Source organism: Octopus bimaculoides, chromosome 3, assembly GCF_001194135.2.
Source record: "Octopus bimaculoides isolate UCB-OBI-ISO-001 chromosome 3, ASM119413v2, whole genome shotgun sequence".
NCBI classification, from domain to species: domain Eukaryota; kingdom Metazoa; phylum Mollusca; class Cephalopoda; order Octopoda; family Octopodidae; genus Octopus; species Octopus bimaculoides.
The window spans coordinates 61444557-61459384 of record NC_068983.1 but is presented as its reverse complement, the minus strand read 5'-3'; the positions used below and the strand labels follow the sequence as shown (position 1 = coordinate 61459384).

Genomic DNA, 14828 nt, shown 5'->3' with positions numbered 1-14828 from the left:
TGTTAAAGTCTGTCATACCGGCCATGACGAAGGGAAATAGCCCTGAAACTCGAGTCTCCTTTATATATATATATATATTTATATTTATATATTTATATATTTGATCCTTTATATTGAACACTCAATATTTCATCTACATTCAATACTTTCTTTCATGGTGCCATCCATTTTTATTTTATTTTATTTTATATTGTATATTGTATATCATATTATATATTGTATATTCCATATTCTATACCCCACATTAGTTCTGCAGGAATATAAATAAAACATAAAAAACAGACAGTGTTGGAACTCTTTTAAGCAAAATAATATATATATATATATATGTTGCTATGATTGAGACAAAATTCTTTGGAATAAGTTACTGCCAGTATCAGTATATAAAAATCATAAATATTATGAATGAAAATAATAGACGAATTTGTAGCTGATATTAACATTAAACTTATAAAAACTAATTTCTGGCTTATATGAGATATTTCTAATTTGACATATTTGTGGCTGAGTAAAAAGGTTATTATAATGAGATGTTTCTGGAATGTTGCTTGGTGTGGCTTGTTACCAGTGACTAGCATGCTGTGTCCATGACCAACACACTTAACTATCAAGAATCCTGTGTGCCTAGGTGTCAATATATATGGTAGGCAAGGCAGCAAGCTGGCAGAATCATTAGCATACCAGGCAAAATGCTTAGTGGCATTTCCTCTGTCTTTATGTTCTGAGTTCAAATTCCACTGAGGTTGACTTTACCTTTCATCCTCTCAGGATTGATGAAATAAGTACCAGCTGAGTATTGGGATCAATGTAATTGACTTACCTACTTCCCAGGACTTGCTGGCCTTGTGCCAAAATTTGAAGTCAATATATATGATGGGTGGTACATTTCACCTCTTTGTAAACATGAAGAAGTACTTTTCACTATTACTGGTTTAAGGAGGTATTGAATAAACGATTATTCATAAGCTAAACACAAGTAATTTTTCATCTCTATCATATGCTACAGAGGGTAATATAACAACACCACAAAAATTATGATTATTTAACCCATGTTCTAATAACCAGTCTCAGAAATATAAAGTTCTTTAAACTATGAAAGATAACATTTCTTTCTCCAATTTTCACTTAGCTAAAAAAACTTCTATTTGGTATTTCAACTCTCTCAGTGGTAGCTGGAATGTAGCAGTTCCTTGTACCTTAATACTCTAGCTACTTCTGGTCACATCTGTTTAGAATATTTTGAGAGAGATTACTGAGAGAGTCATTCTGTTGTCCAGCTGTTTACCTGTTAACTAATCACTGTAATATCAACTGAAGCTGGATGGCAGCAGGTACATTTACACCAAGGTATTCTTTGAAATCAACAGAATAAACATCAACAATGATTATGTACAGAATTCTTTATTCATTCATTCCTACATAATTTGTCAAAACCTATTTCTTTGATGTCCAGTAGTTAAGATTATCTCTCAAACACTCAATCACATTAATCTTGTTTCTATTGCCCTTTAACTTTCTAACAATAAAGTAATACTCCATCATAGAGGTGTGTGCCTTATCTCCTCTATCAGAAAATATGAAAAGAAATTGAACAAGACGATCAAAGATTTGTTCAAACATAATGCCTCTTCACATTTTCCCTTCTCCTCAGCCACATTATGCTAACATAGAAAGTAAAATTTACATCAGTTTACCTACATATCTGTCTTCCTATCTGTCTGTGTATCTCTCTAAAAATTTTTATATCTAATTCATTACCCCCCTCTCTCTCTCTTCATATGATTTGCAGCTCTTTACTCTTAGAGTTCAAATCCTTCCAAGGTCAGTGTTGCCTTTCATTCCTCCAGGACTAATGAAATAAGTACCAATCATATTAGATCATTTTAATTAACTAATCCCTCCACACTCAAATTTAAGACCTATTAATCTACAGCATGTGTCAACCTAACTAGCTAGCTAGCAAGATCTCTAACACACATTCTCTCTCATATACACCTACACACACACTCACACACACTATTTATTTATCTATATATATCTACCTAGATTCACTTCTATTAATTTTTATGACTCATTTACTTCTTACACCAGAGGACACCCATATCACAGTTTCCAGTTTGAGATTTTAATGTTCAGTTTATCTTGTAATGAAGACATTTTGTCAAGCTCCAACCATTTTGTCATCCTCTCTCTAATTCTCTTCTGCCCACATCTCTCATCCTTATTTATACTAGATACAGTATTAAAATATATCTACCTTCTCTCCAAAATCTCAGCTCCATCACTTAAAAGTGTTGTCAACATACCTATAAACTATCCTTTCAGAAAGATCTCTCAGCAGTTGTTGTAGATGGCACATAACAGAATCTCAGGGGGTAAATGAACCAGCAAGGAAATTTCTATATCTCTTAATGAGCTATTTTTTGTGTATAGTATATGGTACGAGTGTGTGGGTGCTGTATGTGTATGGGTGTTGTGTATGTATGTGTGTGCATTATGTGCATGTGTATATGTTGTATGCATGTGAATGCATGTTTGCTTGTGTAAGTATATGTGTAAGTGGGTTCTTTTACATCCATTTCTTCATACTACTTAGTAAAAGGAGGTACCTTTCTTAGGAAGAGGGTAATTCCTTTCTATTTTGTTTATTCATTTATTTTTACTGCTGGAAATTCTTCCTCTTGTTATCCACTAATCTGTGAATTAGGAGTGGAAACCTTCCAGCATTTGAAGAAGCTGGAGCAGAATTACATGCAGGGATCCAGTATGGCCTTGGCAATTATTGTTAAAACAAAGTAAAGAATGAACATGTGGAACACAGTACACTATTAATTGTCATAGTAAGATCTGAACTTGTGATTATTTAGAGAGTTCTCTACTACAGTGATATAGCTAAAGTTTGTACCAGAGCAGATCTTGAGTTTGTCACAAACCCCCATTAAAAGCGCAATATATATCATCATCATCATCATTTAATATCCATTTTCAAAGTTGACATGGGTTGGACAGTTTGACAGGTGCCTATCATGCCTGAGGACAGCATCAAGCTCTACTATCAGCTTTGACATGATTTCTAAGACACCAATATATATATATATATATATATATATATCATCATCATCATCATCATCATCATCATTAGCATCAACTTTCAATGCTGGCATGGATTAGACAGTTTGACTGAAACTGGTAAGATTAGGCTGTTCAATATCCTGTTGAATTTCTGAACACACTTAAACCCTCTGGGATGCCACTGCATAACTTGACACTAAAGCTGGATGCTCCCATTATGTTGCTTAGGAATCTTGACACACCTTGCCTGTGTAATGGAACTCGCTTAATTGTTACTTTCATGAAGCCCCATGTCCTACTGACAATAATCATAACAGGTAGCCACAAAGAAGAAAATGTCTTTATTCTAAAATTTCGTCTCATCCCTACAGATGTTCCATTTGAATTTAAGAGACTTTAGTTTCCAGTTAAACTAAGTTTTAGTATTTCTATTAACAAACATCAGGGTCAATCCCTCAAGGTAGTTGGACTTCATCTCTCTACATGTTTCTCCCATGGCCAACTCTATGTTGGTTACTCGTGAGTTGGAAGCAGCAACAATCTATTTATTTGGACACCAACAAAAAATTACACAATGAATCTTGCTTACCCTGAGGTGCTTCAAGATTAACAGATTTTCAGTTCTAAATTCTATTATCATTACAATTTGGATAGTTTTTTTAAAAGATACAGATATTTTGAAATAATTATGAGAATCAAAAAATATCTTCATATTTATTATTTAATAATTTGAATAAGAACAGCAGTAACCTGGGCAACGCCGGGTAATTCAGCTAATTAAATATAAATTAAAACTAAGCAATTTGACAACTGCAACCAATATTGGAGTAATGTTTCTAGATATCTATTCCCCATTCATTATCTGTGTTTGCCTGTATTTGTTTGAAATGAATCTAAAATTTGTTCCACATGAATCAATATGCAACCTCAATGTAATCTAATGACAGCACAATATTTACATTGTTGCATTTATCTACATTGATTCCAGTTTATTTATTTTAGTGTATTTTTTATATATATAAATGCAAATGTTTCCACTTTAAAAATTGATTTATGTAGTTGTTTGTTAGTTCAAGGATCAATACCGTTAGCACTCATCAATAAATTATCATAGGCCTACTAAAAACAACTTGAAATAGATACGTTCCAAAACCGATATCATTTCTACCATGGTTCCACTTGACTGAGCACTAGAGAAGAAAAGGGTTTGTGATATGTAAGCATTTCCCAAAGATATTAGTAAACATAAGCAAAATGACATCAAATGGAAATTGATATTATACTTTCATGTGTTTGGAAGCGAATCTTTTGCTTTATACTGATTGCCATTGACCTTAATATTCAACATGTAGCTTACTAGCCAGGGTCGTTTGACCTGCTAGGAACTGCAGCCAAATCTCCCTCACATTACAGTCTAATACCTTATATGAAAAGAAAGAACATCTTATAATGTTGCTTGTCACTCTGTAAGTTACCATGTGTTACACTTTGTTGGGCAGTTATTACTAAAAACTGGGATTATTATTGAGGCAGTGAAAGGCAGTGAGCTGGCAGAATGCTGAAGTACCAGTCAAACACTCATCCAAAATTTCAGACCTTGTTCCTATAATAGAAAGAATTATTAAGGTAGTGAGCTGGCAGAATCATTAGCACAAGAGACAAAAGGCTTTGCAGGATTTCTTCCATCATTATATTTCTTAAGTTTAAATTCTGCTGAGGTTGTCTTTATCTTTCATCCTTTCAGGGTTGATAAAATAGGTACCAGTTGAGCACTGGGCTCAGCGTAATCAACTAGACCCCCTTCCCATCAAATTTCAGGTTTTGTGTCTATAGGAGAAAGGATTGCTAGCATTATTATTAATATTATTATTATTATTATTATTATTATTATTATTATTATTATTATTATTATTATTATTATTACTAGCAGAAATACCACCCTCAGGTGGGAAGTATTTCTGTTAGTATTGAATAATGCAGTCTCAGTACAACTATATCTTATTTATAAAAGGCATCTTAAATAAAATAGGATACTGATGGCTAAAATGTCTTTCATAATAGATTTGCTAGATCAGAACAACAACAATAATGTCATGAGCTAACAAGCAAACTTCTACATATTTATTTGATTCACTAGAAACAACATCTGAATCCATCTCAAAACATACCCTTCTGTCTTGGCAACAGAAATAAAAGTAGCTCTGCTGAAAAAGATGAATCAGTCAAAGTTGAAATGCATTTGATTATACAGGTCAGTTGGAAATGATCCTAGATGACCTGAACTGAAAAATAACATATAGTTTGCATGAACCAATGAGGAATCGTCTATGTGGTTTTTTGCTCTGTTAGAAATAACATCCAAATCTCCCTCAAATCATACCCTATCATTCCTTCTTTCATGATTACTGCAACAAACTCACCAAAATTCTGAAAACATCAAAGCAGTGTTTGTAAATCATCTCTGAGATGCTATTCATATTTAGGACACTTTGGAACCTTACCATGTTTATGGACTATAATAACAATGAAACCACCAGAAATTGTTCTTATAACACAAAAGGAAAACAACTGAGTACTATGCAGTTATTAGATCCCAATACTTAATAATAATAATGATGATGATGATGATGTTGACGACGACGACGATGATGATGTCATTTGAACATTGGATGCAATACCACTCAACCTGAAGAAACATCTGGAAACTTTAGAAATACCCTACTCTCTAGGTGAATAGCAAAAATCGGCTTTACTTGGAACTGCATGCAGATTGTGTATTGTCTGTCTGAGGTCCTTTCTATAATAGGCACAAGGCCTGAAATTTTGGGGGAGGGGACTAGTCGATTACATCGACCACAGTGTTTCACTGGCAGTTATTTTACCAACCCTGAAAGGATGAAAGGCAAAGTCAACCTTGGCAGAATTTGAACTCAGAACGTAGTGACGGGTGAAATACCGCTAAGCATTTCACCCGGCATGCTAACAATTCTGCCAGTTTACCACCTTAACAATAATAATAATAAACTTTTAAAATGGAATTCAAATTCATTCAAAATTTAAAGTACTCATGGTTTCTTAGGTACAAAGCCTGATTTTTAAAGAGAATGGTATAGTTGATTTGACTACCTGTAGTGTATTACTCATCATCATCTTTGTTTAACGTTTGTTTTCCTTGCTGGCATGGGTGTTATTTATCATTAGCCAAAAAGCTGCCATTCAGGTAGACTTTTAGTTAAGCTTCCACAAGGGGTCTCTGGGCCTTCAGCCTAAAGTAAAATCACAAATTGAAGACCCTATAAAAAAAGGAAACGAGATAATATTGATAATTCTTTACTTGCATAAATAAAATTTATGATGCAAAAATTTTGTTGAATCAAAACTTCACTTGATCTTCTGGATGACATTTTGCTCATGACATTTTAATGATTTATCTAATTTTAATGATTACTCAAACCATGCCAAGTCAAAACTTCACTGGATTTCTTTTTTTTTTTTTTTTTTTTTTTTTTTTCTGGAATCCACAGGTTTTTGACTATTCTGGTTTTTATTTTTTAAGCCGAATATCATTTCTCCTCATCTTGTTTTGCTACTTTTCCCTCTGATAAAGATATGTACAACTTTCTAACATTGTTTCAATTAAAATATGTTTTACCTTTCACAAATTCTAATTTGACTTTTAAAACCAGTTTAAAAAGAAAAATTGAGACAGTTCATGACAAAGAACCTTTCCTTCTTGGAGAATGAACTGAATATGATGAAATTGAGTATCACTTTACATTCCTCTGGCGAGAAAGGAGTTGATCAATAACAAAATTGCTACTCAGAGGCACCTTATTCCAAACCAACATGAAGAGTGTTTTACTGCCAAAAGTGTATGTAAAAGTTACCAAAATGGTAATCATTTTCACCACTCATTATTCAGTTTCTGAACAGATTAAATATTATTCTCCAACCAATATCCAGCTTGTGTTTTTTCTTGGTCCACCAGGTCAAAAGTATTCCAGTTGTCACCAGATTATTTTTAATCATATCTAGGACTGCATTATTCATTATATCCTTCTGTTTTTAAGACAGCAAACTGTAATTTGACAGAGATTTGGTTACTATTTCTAACAAGTCAAACAACCAAATACATGCTCTCTCTCCTTGGCCCCAAAACTTTTTTGTTAATATTCTTTGATCTTTTTTTTTAACTGTATTATTTTCATTTTTCATACTAGAGTAGAAGATTTTTGCAAAAGTATATAGTTGCATAATGTTGATGCAAATCTTTTAACATCAAGATACCAATTATGCTGATAGCCATTCAACAGTGATTAGGTGCTATTTGTTAAATTAATTATCTGTAAAACTCCTTAACTCCTAGTTAAATTTGTCAATCATTACACAAGTAGGACATAAGTATGTCAAAGTTATTCTAAATGATAACACATTAACTTAGATTAAGCCTGAATAAAATAAACATAATTAGCAATTTAGTAGTGCAGGCAATGAAATATAGATTATTTTTTGGCTAATATTTATTTAACTACATAGCACAAATTTGCAGACAGAAAAGGATTGACACATGTATGCACAGCACACAAACATGCACAAATAAATACACATATATACATTCACATACTCACACTCACATATAGAGCAAATATAAAACATAAACCAGTAAGATAGCTTCTTGATTCAAAATTCATCAGAATTCACTGTCAAGCTCATTGGTTTTAGAGTGTCATAGATAGAGTTCTTTCTCCAAAGTGGACTAATAAATAAATAAATAGCTTTCTGACAAGCTCACCATAGCCAAATGTTGACACGTTTCAAGACTTGAATATTAGAGCAGCATGACCCACCCACAAGAAATATAGAATGCCTACAGCAACTAATTAAATGTATTAAATGAATGCTCCATTTAACTCGCTACTTCAATGCTTGATATGGTCAAGCTGACCCAGGTTTATTAAACAACAATAGCAACACTAATAATTCTAAAAACACTACCACTTACATTATCAAAAAAAAAAAAATAGCCTCTATGCATCTACCTGATTATGTAGTCCTAAATACACTGTATCTGAAATAGAAAATAGGATAGTTATGGCTGGAATGCTTTTGATCATGTATCTACCCAGTCAGAATTGACCTATGGCTAAACAACGATAACAACAGCACCATCAACAAAATCAGCAGTAGCAACAATAATAATTTCTCGTGTAGACACAAAATTAGAAATTTTGTAGTGAGGAAAAAGTTGATCATTTAACCCTAGTACTTTATTTGTACTTAATTTTATGAACCCTGGATGAATGAAAGGCAAAGTAAATCTCAGGTGGATTTGAACTCAAAACTTACAGAGCTGGAACAAATACTGCAAGGCAGTTTATCCAATGCTCTAACAATTTTTCCAATCCATCATCCTTAATTACAACAATATGAATATTAGCACAACTAAAAACTGCATCAAATCAACGAAAATGTCTAAATACTGTTATTCAACATGTTAAAACTAGCAACCAAATTTCTCTCTAATCATCCTCAAGCATCTCATAATGGAATGACAATATTGTTGCTCTAAATATACCATGTTTGTTTGAATAAAGACAGAGTTGTCACAAATGGAATGCTTCTGGTCGTAGGTTTGTTCAAACAAAATTGACCTAGGGTTAAGCAACAACAACAGCAGCCACTGAGATGAAGAATATTTCATAGGTCAGAAAGCCTTTACCTGCGAGTGAAACTTGCTTGCATTTTAGTTTGAAACCACCCACTGATAAAGATCTCGAAAATCCATGTGGAAAAGAAAATAAAAACAACAGATTAAAGCCTTAATATCAAAGCAGTAATTTAATATACTTCATACTTATGAATTTGAAAAATTAAGTTTATCTTTTATCTTTTACCTTTTACTTGTTTCAGTCATTACCAGACTGTGGCCATGCTGGGGAACCACTTTGAACAATTTTAGTAGAATGAATTGACCCCGGTACTTAAATTTTTTAAAGCCTGGTACTTATTCTATCGATATCTTTTGCCAAACTGCTGAGTCACAGGGATATATATATATATATATATATATACACATATACACCAACACCGGTTGTCAAGCAGTGGTGGGGGACAAACACAGACACAAAGACACGCATGCATAGATATATACATATTTATATGTATATATGTATATATATATATATAAGGATAAGATCGATATTTAAATATCAATTTTATCAAGTGGCCAGCATGGGAATAAAAACCATCAAAGGTAACAATTATTTAAAATTATAATTTAGGGTATCTAAGAGATACCGCCATGCTGAAAATAGCAGCCAAATCTTGACTCTAAACCACAATAAAAAGTTCAAATAAATAGTTCAAATATATAATTATGTATATATATATATATATATACACGCCAGACTTCTTTTCAGTTTCCATCTACCAAATCCACTCACAATGCTTTGGTTGGCCTGAGGCTATAGTAAAAGACACTTGCTCAGGGTACCACACAGTTGAGCTGAACCCAGAACCATGTGGTTGGGAAGCAAGTTTCTTACCACACAGCCACACCAGCACCTATCAATTTTCTTATCATAACCCATGTCAGCATGGAAAACAGACATTTAATAATGACAATGATGATGATGATGATGATGATGATGATGATGATGATGATGATGAAGATGATGATGATGATGATGATGATGATGATGGACGTTCCACCACTCCTCATAGATTCTTAAGTACTAGCAATTCATTTGTGGTTTTACAAAAGTTCCTGACTCTATGTAGCCAGTCAACCTGGTATCTATGGTAACGAATGAAACAATTTGAAACCGAAGAAACAGCAATATTGTTTTAATACAGTGGCTGTCTTCATTTGAAATATGTCATTATTAGAACTGTTCAGAATACTACCCTATACTTGACAACATTGCAATATATTAAAGTATTAGGGAAAGTTATGGCCTTGTAGCATAAACTAATATTCAAACTATTAGAAAATGCTTTTATTAAAAACGTTCAATAAACCAATAATATTACAATATACACAGCAACCCAGCAAACTGTATTAACACTCTTACATTATAACACAGCACTTAACTAAGTATACTATAAACCATCATAACACACTACAAACCATCATAACACACTACAAACCATCATAACACACTACAAACTTGTATATACCACACCACACTTCTAAAATGTACCAAATTATGCCATAAACTGTCTGTACCACAACATACTATAAACCTATATGTACCACATCACATTAAACTATATCACACAGCACTACTAAACTGTATATACCACACAATATTACTAAATAGTACCATACCACATTACAAATCTGTATACACCATAACAAACTATAAACTTGTCTGAACCAACCACACTACAAACCAGTGTATACCACAACATACTAGCCTGTATGTATCACATCACACCACATTACTAAACTATAAACATTCCACTTCTACTAAACTGTACCACACTGAACTATAAACTTATGTGCTACCAGTAGACTACTACTTTCGTTGTTTTGCTACCATGGTCAGATGACTCTAGAGTGTCCTCTCCAGGGGATAGGCCTGGGCAGGGTTTTATGTGAGATCAGCAGTTGCCCATGCAGTATGTTCCTTTCTCCTGTGCTACCAGTGCTGTCCAAGACAAGGACAGAGACCAGTATGACTTGGCACAGTGAGGTTGCTGGAGTTGCTAGAACAGAGTTGGGTACATTGTCAAACAGCCTTGGGGCCTCTGGCTCCAGATTTACTCTTGTGGTTTACTCCTGAAGCCTTTCCCCCTTAAGTAGGCATAACCATAAGACAGCAGAGATTTAAAGTCAGATTACCTTCTCTTAGATAGACTTCCTCCAAGGCTGATGAGTTCCATTTCTCTGGAGCACTGGTTTGAAGGTGTCAGAACTTACCTACACTCCTTCTCCTATCAGTAGAGACAATTCCGCATGGCTTATATGTTAAGCGACATGAGAAAGCTAAGAGTTGGACTTGATAGCCAGAGGCTATTTCGGACACATACTGCAAGGAATATTCTTTAAATAGTAAGAGTTCATCTCCACTACCACCCTACCTCTTGGCCTAGCAACCTTGGAACCATGTACCACGCTACCTCACTAAACTGTATCATACCACATAACTTAACTATAGAACACAACACTTCTACTCTAGACTGTGGCACACTGCCAACCAACATGTACCACACCATACTACTAAGCTAGGCCACATCATACTACAAAACTGCATGACACCAGACTCCTAAACTACACCACAGCACTCTACAAACTTGTATGCCCCACAACTAAACTACACTGTACTACACTATTAAACTTTTCTGTACTACCAACTTGTACCATTCCACACTACTGGATTAATCCATACCACATTACTAATCTGTATCATGAATTAATAAGGGATCCTCCTCATAAGTCCCTTAACCTGCTAGAAATAACAGCCAAATATCTTTTGGATCACACTCACCAATCTTAAAAGTGGGTATATTGGATAATATAGTTTTAGATTCTTTTTTGCCTGAATATAAGATGAGATAATCATGGCTGAAATGCTTTAATCTGGGTTAACTTGAGGCTAAACAACAACTGCTAATCTATATCACATCACAATGTTAAAATATACAATTCAACTCTACAAACCTGTAGCCATGTAAATATTCTGCATGAAGGAATATTTTCTTGGCTACTTGACCTGCAAAAATAGCAACCAAATCTCCCTCAAATTACATGCCACTGTCTTAAAAAGGTGAATGACACATTAAATACTGTAGTCCAAGGTACCTATAAAAAACAAGAAGGTCATAGTGGGAATGTATTTTATCTTAGGTTTGTTTCAGTATAGTTGACCTGATTTAAACAAGAACAACATACCACTCAAAAGAACTTACTAGAAATAGCCACTACATCTCCCTCAAATCACATCTTACCCTGAGGCTAAACAACATTATACCATATGAATGAACTTGCAAGAAATTGCAAGAAATAGCAGCCAAATGTCCCTCAAATCATATTTTGCCTTCTTAGAGGTTATGTTAGACAATATATATGTATATGTGTGTGTGTGTGCATGTACGTGTGTGTATGTATGTGTGTGTGTGAAACACCTAAGAGAGAAATAATTACAAAGGTATCAAATTGTTGGATCAGGTGATGAAAGTAATGGGGAGGGTCATAGCCCAACTAGTTAGGGAGAGAGTTACTTTAGATGAGATGCAGTTTGGTTTTGTGCCAGAGAGAAGTACCACTGATGTATTTTTGGGAAGACAGCTGCAGGAGAAATAACTAGTCAAAGATAAACCTCTATACTTGGCTTTTGTTGTCAGGGAGAAAGCTTTTGACAGGGTCCCCCGATCCCTTATCTGGTGGTCAATACGAAAACTAGGGATAGTTGAAAACTAGTGGCTGGTGAGAGCTGTACAAGCCATGTACAGGGACAATAAGTGAGGGTTAGCAACAAGTATAGTGAAGAATTCAAGGTACAAGTAGGGGTTCACTAACGATCAGTCCTCAGCCTCACTCTTGTTCATCATAATCCTCCAGGCAATAACAGGAATTCAAGACAGGCTACCTCAGGGAGCTCCTCTACACTGATGACCTTGTTCTTATAGCTGAATCACTACCAGAATTAGAGAAGAAGTTTCTGGTGTGAAAGTAAGGTCTAGCAAAAACCAAAGTCATAGTAAGTTGGAAGGCAGACAAATCACAAATCCCTTCAGGTAGATGGTCCTGCTCAATCTGTAGGAAAGGTGTAGGTAGAAACTCCATAAGATGTACCCAGTGTAAGCTATGGACACATAAGAAATGCAGCAATATCAGAGGAAGGTTAACAGGGAAGACAGTTTTTGTGTGTGGAAGGTTCACAGGTACAATTAACACTAAAAATGTACAAAAAATAGATTCCATCACATGCCAGGGAGGAAAACTAGAAGTAGTCAATAGCTTCCGTTACCAAGATGACCATGTCAGTGGTAGAGGTGGATGCTCCGAGAGCGTAGCTGCTAGAATAAGAATAGGCTGGACAAAGTTCAGAGAGCTCCTACCTCTGATGGTAACAAAAGGCCTCTTGCTCAGAGTGAAAGGTAGACTGTGTGATGCCTGTATGCAAACAGCCATGCTACACAGTAGTGAAACATGGGCTGTGACCACCAAGGACATACATAGGCTTGTAAGAAATGAAGCTAGTATGCTTTGCTGGGTGTGTAATGTCAGTGTGCATGCATGACAGAGTGTAAGCATCCCAAGAGAGAAGTTGGACATAAGACGCATCTGATGTGGTGTGCAAGAGAAATGACTGTGCTGGTATGGTCATGTGATGCGTATGGATGAGGACAGTTGTGTAAAGAAGTGTCACACTCTACCAGGGGAAGGAATCTGTGGAAGAGGTAAACCCAGGAAGATATGGGACAAGGTGGTGAAGCACAGTCTTTGAATGTTGGGCCTCACAGAGACAATGACAAGTGACTGAGACTTTTGGCAATATGCCGTGCTTGAGAAGACCCATCAAGCTAAGTGAGATCATAGTCATGGCCAATGCCAGTGTTGTGCAACTGGCCCATTAAAAGCACCCTTTGTTTGTTGGGCAATATGTTGTGCTTGTGAAGACTTGTCAAACCAAGTGAAATCGTAGTTGAGGATGATGTCAGAGCCGTCTGACAGGCCCCCATGCCAGTGGCACATGAAAAGTACTATTTGAGTGTTGGGCCTCTTCAAAGTAGTGACAGGTAACCAAGACCTTTGGCAATATACCATGCTTGTGTAGACCTGTTAAGCCAAGTGAAACTGTAATTGTGTCTGATGCCAGTGTCAGGTCAATGGCAACTGTACTGGTGGCATGTAAAAAACACCCACTACACTCTCGGAGTGGTTGGCATTAGGAATGGCATCCAGCTATAGAAACCTTGCCAAATCAGATTAGAACTTGATGCAGCTCCCCAGCATACCAGTTTTCAGTCAAACCATTCAATTAATGTCAGCCTGGAAAGCAGATGTTAAATGATGATGATGATGATGATATATATATTTTACTTGCTTCAGTCATTAGACTGCAGCCACACTCAACCACCACCTTGAAGAATATTTTTGCCAAACAAATTGACACCAGTACTTTTTTTCTAAGCCTGGTACTTATACTTTTAGTCTTTTTTGCCAAACCACTAAGTTATGAAGGCATAAACACATCAACACTGATTGTCAAGCAGTGGTAGGGAGACAATCACTCACACATGCATGCACACATCTATATACAACATGCAACTTTCAGTTTCTGTTTATTCACAAGTCTTTGGTTAACTCGAGGGTATAGTAGGAGGCACTTGCCCAAAGAACGATGCAGTGGAACTGAACTCAGAACCATGTAGTTGGGAAGCAAACCTCTTACCAAGACAAGCCATGCCATCAATCATAGATATGCTCAATCCAAATCAACCTAGGATTCAGCAACAACAACAACCACTCTATGTGCTGTACTAAATGGTACCACATCATGCTACTAAACAACATTACACTACTAATAAACTCTATTGTTCACAACTATACTGCATTACACCACATTTCTATAAAGCACAAGACCACTCTACTATACTGCTGTATGCATTACAGTAGTATAGTCATCAACTTACAACTATTGAAGAGAAACAATAACTGCATCAATTTTATCAGTTTTGGAGATCTTACAGAGGCCATGAACGGAAACCTCTCCCGCAAACTAAACCAATAAATAAACAAATAAATA

At 35.3% G+C, this 14828-nt stretch overlaps 1 long non-coding RNA gene across 1 annotated transcript in view; it reads right to left on the bottom strand.

Moving 5' to 3' along the window:
- Window positions 1–14828, bottom strand: part of LOC106876993 (uncharacterized) — a 42215-nt gene that overhangs the window by 6235 nt on the left and 21152 nt on the right. The window contains exon 5 of the long non-coding RNA XR_001410314.2: window positions 6199–6365. This is a non-coding gene — a long non-coding RNA (uncharacterized LOC106876993). The remainder of the gene's footprint in view (window positions 1–6198; window positions 6366–14828) is intronic.